This window comes from Cicer arietinum, chromosome 5 (assembly GCF_000331145.2).
Source record: "Cicer arietinum cultivar CDC Frontier isolate Library 1 chromosome 5, Cicar.CDCFrontier_v2.0, whole genome shotgun sequence".
NCBI classification, from domain to species: domain Eukaryota; kingdom Viridiplantae; phylum Streptophyta; class Magnoliopsida; order Fabales; family Fabaceae; genus Cicer; species Cicer arietinum.
This window is the reverse complement of record NC_021164.2, coordinates 36,031,224-36,036,897: the sequence shown is the minus strand read 5'-3', so window position 1 is coordinate 36,036,897 and position 5,674 is coordinate 36,031,224.

Here is a 5,674-nt window from a genome sequence, read left to right as displayed (position 1 = left end):
TGAGCTGATCTCATCAACAATCTTGCACTCCTCCACCAGTACTCCGCATCCCCTAGTAGCATATAAGGGGCATAGTTGACCTTCACTCCCGCCTGACAGTTGATCATTTCGAAGATCTTCTCCACTTCCTGGATCCATTGATCCGCTTTCTCTGAATTCTCATCCCCCTTAAACTTGGGAGGATTGTAACAACGGAAGTCTTCTAATCCTTTTGACTCTGCAGCACGGATCTCTCTTCCCCTCTTTTCAAGATCACGTTGAGTCTTGGCAGCAGTCTGTGCAGCAACAGAGGCAGCCACGTTGTTCATAGCCTCTGCCATTCGATCGTCCCTATTAGCATTGGCTCTTGGAACATCATCCCTTCTTGGCGGCATGGCTTTTCCTATAAAACCATCATCAAGTAGAGTCTTAACACTACTTCAAATAATTCCAAAACTAGCTTCCGACCACATCGACACATAATAATTATTGCGGGCTTGACAACTCAACCCACCTAAACCGACGCATGATCAGATAATAACTCCCAATGCATTAAAAATATTTTTAAAATAATTTTTAACATCATAAATCGACTTGTATGCATGTCAATCGAATTAAAAAGATCCTGAAATCAATTAAGGATGTTTGAGATGGGTGCATCGATTCTATTGATGTATGAATCGATTCATCAACTCTCTGGAAGTAAATAAGTTGATTCATGCAATGCATAAGTGTTAGGTCTTATTGGGGGAAGCTGCAACAACTTGCACAATAAAATTCCAAAACATATATATCCCTATAAGATTTAGGTTCAAATCTCCTTAATCAATCTATGATTATTTGATGCTAATAGAAAGACTAACAAGTTCTCTTTAGGATGTTTTGGAAACCTCGAAGTCAATGGCGCACTTGTAACGCCCGGTTTTTCAAAGCGAGGGTTTATTTTTTTTTCAAAAGAAATTTAACTAAAATAGAGAAATAAACGAGGAAATGCCTTTGGATATATAATTGAGTCATTATAATTTACAAGCAGCGGAAAATTTTCTCCAAATATAAATCCAAAGCATTTACACAACAACAAATGGTACATGGAACCCATTCAAATAAGATGTCAAACTGACAATAGTAGTATAGGTACAGTTTTCCAAATTAAAATACTCCAACCCAAAAAGAAGGACGTCTAGTCCCTTTACATCAACCTAATCTGATCATCCTACCAAAAACTATACACCCTGAGTGATCTCCACGCGCCCCGTGAGATCCTCCTAACGTAGCTCCAGTCAAGCATTCCCATCCGTAGGGTATGAACCAGTAGGGTCGTCCTGACTCTCATCTGAGGGCAAAACCCAGATTTCCACAATAGTTGTAAAGGGTCACCAACCGAAATTAACAGATAACGCATAACATTTAAGTTTTAAATGCACAAAATAACCTTTCAACTAAGCATGCACCTTAAAAGGATTTTCCATATGCTAAAAGTTCATATAATGCTTGCCAATTAACAATGAACTCAAAATGAAGTTCTCAAACCATCAAGTAATACATAACTGACCAAAGCATTGATAAATCAATGTAGCGATCGATTATCTAACTCAAAATAAGGATTTCTACTGAGCCAATCGATTGCCAAATCGATTTGGTCAGTTCTGCTGAGTCCCTGTGTGGCCAAATCGATTTCCAAATCTATTTTGTCAGTTTTGCTGAGTTCCTGTGTGGCCAAATCGATTTCCAAATCGATTTTGTCAGTTTTGCAGAGTTCCTGACTTAAGGCCAATCGATTTCCAAATCGATTTCTTAAATGGTTTTGAAAAACAGATTACAAAATCGATTGGCAAATCGATTTGCCAATTTAGCAAAGTCCCTGCAAGTCATCAAATCGATTGGGAAGTCGATTTCCCTGCTTATCCTTCCAAAAATACATAAACTGATCCAATCACATTCATACACAACTCCAAACCTTAACACTTAGCAATTCTCACACAATCACTACAACAAATTGGGTTTCGAAATAGTTTTACAATCCATCACTCTTACCCACAATATCAATACACAACACTTAGCAATTTCAACACAATTTCCACGACAACTCAAATTCAAAATACTCAATCATAAACTTGAATTAAATACTCAACTCATTTTGGCAATGCGTATATGCCAAAATGCATGGACTCGGAATTCCAAACCAAAACCCTCCTCGAAGGGCCGTAAATCATAATTGTACCGCCTATTGCAGGCCAAAGTACCAATTACCGAGGTGCCACCTATCACGGGTCTGCACGATTTACTAAAAAGCGTAAACCATAAACGTCCTGCCTATTACGGGCCCGTATCGTTTACCGAGGTGCCCCCTATCACGGGTCTGCACGATTTACTAAAAAGCGTAAACCATAAACGTCCTGCCTATTACGGGCCCGTATCGTTTACCGAGGTGCCCCCTATCACGGGTCTGCACGATTTACTAAAAAGCGTAAACCATAAACGTCCTGCCTATTACGGGCCCGTATCGTTTACCGAGGTGCCCCCTATCACGGGTCTGCACGATTTACTAAAAAGCGTAAACCATAAACGTCCTGCCTATTACGGGCCCGTATCGTTTACCGAGGTGCCCCCTATCACGGGTCTGCACGATTTACAAAAAGCATGAAAATGCATGAGCATATACTGACTCCATCTACAACAATCGTTAAGCAAATGCAGATATTAAAAGATTCCCCATTTTTAATACTCATTTAACTTAAACGATTTTCACAACAAATATTAAGCAAACAGAAATATTAAGAGATTCTCCATTCTTAATACTCTTTTGACTTAAACGATTTTCAAAACAAACTTTAAGTAAACAGAAATCTTAAGAGATTCCTCATTCTTAATACTCTTTTAACTTAAACAATTTTCAAAACAAACATTAAGTAAACAAGACATTAAGAGATTCCCCATTCTTAATACTCGTTTAACTTAAACGATTTTCCAAAACAAACATTAAGTAAACAAGACATTAAGAGATTCCCCATTCTTAATACTCATTTAACTTAAACGATTTTCACAACAAATATTAAGCAAACAGAAATATTAAGAGATTCCCCATTCTTAATACTCATTTAACTTAAACGATTTTCCAAAACAAACATTAAGTAAACAAGACATTAAGAGATTCCCCATTCTTAATACTCATTTAACTTAAACGATTTTCAAAACAAACATTAAGTAAACAAGACATTAAGAGATTCCCCATTCTTAATACTCATTTAACTTAAACGATTTTCAAAACAAACATTAAGTAAACAAGACATTAAGAGATTCCCCATTCTTAATACTCATTTAACTTAAACGATTTTCAAAACAAACATTAAGTAAACAAGACATTAAGAGATTCCCCATTCTTAATACTCATTTAACTTAAACGATTTTCAAAACAAACATTAAGTAAACAAGACATTAAAAGATTCCCCATTCTTAATACTCATTTAACTTAAACGATTTTCAAAACAAACATTAAGTAAACAAGACATTAAAAGATTCCCCATTCTTAATACTCATTTAACTTAAACGATTTTCAAAACAAACATTAAGTAAACAAGACATTAAAAGATTCCCCATTCTTAATACTCATTTAACTTAAACGATTTTCAAAACAAACATTAAGTAAACAAGACATTAAAAGATTCCCCATTCTTAATACTCATTTAACTTAAACGATTTTCAAAACAAACATTAAGTAAACAAGACATTAAAAGATTCCCCATTCTTAATACTCATTTAACTTAAACGATTTTCAAAACAAACATTAAGTAAACAAGACATTAAAAGATTCCCCATTCTTAATACTCATTTAACTTAAACGATTTTCAAAACGGGGGTCACGGTTGATCAGAGGAAGAAGATGGAAAATTTCAGCTTTTCCTTCCTTTCTTTTTCTTTCCTTTGTTTTTTCCTTTCTTCCTTTTTCCTTCTTTCCTTTTTATATTCTTTTCTTTTCCTTTTCCTTCCTTCTAGTTTTCCTTTCTGTTTCCCTCCAAACAAACATATATATATAATTAATTAAACTTAACAAATATCTCAAAATATCTAGATATTTGTTAAATTACCATTTCACCCGTAACGCATTAAATTCTCCGTAAAGGATTCACCGCACTTAATTTAATTTATTTATCGACGAGTAATTCTAAACGGCATCAAAATATCTTTTTGATCTTATAAACTCCAAAATAATATTAACTTTGGCTAAAAAGCCTCCGAACCAAAATCCAAAATACACAACAATACATAATGTATACTTTAAAATTATGGGTCTTACACACATAATCACATTAAATTAATTTTTCACAAAATCACGCGTCAAATTCATCAAATTTATTTTCCACAAAATCACATATAATGTCCTAAATGCAAACTAAAAGTTTGGAAGGAGCCCTTACCTTAACGATAGCTCTAACACGCGATTACGGTACCGTAATTTATTCTGGTAAAATTTAAGTTCGTGACGCCGCGTCGAAAACTAGCTCACTAGCACCGCGGCATGGCAATGAGCAACTTTCTCTTCTGTCACTTCTCGAAACGAAACTTAGATCAAAGAGAAAAATGATGATTTGTGTTTTGTGTTTTTGTTTTCGAACCCAACAACATACACTTTTTTTTTTGAAACAGAAAGGAAAAGAAGAAAGGAGAAGGCAAGGAGCACGGCCACGTTCTTGTTTCTCTTGGTTCTATATATATAAAATATATATTAAAATAATAATAATAGATTATAATAATTATAATTATAATAATAATAATAATAATAATAATAATAATAAATATCTAAACAAATATCTAGATATTTACAATTATTTAGATATTTTTATAAAAATTATTATTACGCCTGTCACCTCACATCACATCACAAATCACTTTTTCATAAAAATATCTACTCTCATTGTAATTCAATGGGCAGATGAAATTTTCTGAAAAAGGCTGCTCTCAGAATTTTTTTTTCTTCGACAAAAGATTTACCGTAATTAAATAAAATTATTCATCGGCGAATAATTTTAATCGGGTCTCCAAAAAGATATTTTTGGCATTTAACTCACAAAATGCCATAAATTTGGCTAAAAAGCCTCAGAAATTCAACACAAAATTCCCCAAAATACATAAATTAGAATTTAAAATTAAGGGTCTTACATTACTACCCTCCAACAAGAAGTTTCGTCCTCGAAAATTAAAGTACGAGTAACAATCCACACTAGGTTTGTACACAAATTCAACTTACAAGTCTCAACTTGTTTCACCCGGCTCACTCGAAGAAAGTGTTGTCTACCCCTTTTCATAGGGTGCTTAATAACTCTATACATTACTATAGCCGGAAAGACTCGTCTGTTCCATTCAACATGATTTTGTTTACTATCAACAAGAGATTAAGGATGATCAGTTCCTCAATTTGTCAATAAGTAGCCAACAACCATGATGGTGGCTTAGACTATCTTAATCGAACTGTAATAGCGCTCTTTGCGCCTTGCACTTAAGGTTATTCTAATGTACAAGCGGTCAAACAATCTCCTCAAGGTCCACCGTGTTTTTCCTTATTTTCCTATAACTTTGATCCTATCGACGAAGTACAATCGCCCATAGCTATGTCACATAGCCTCATATACATCCACTTGGTACCAAACTGAAACATTGAGTATGACATCAACACACATAGCACAAAACAATCATTCCC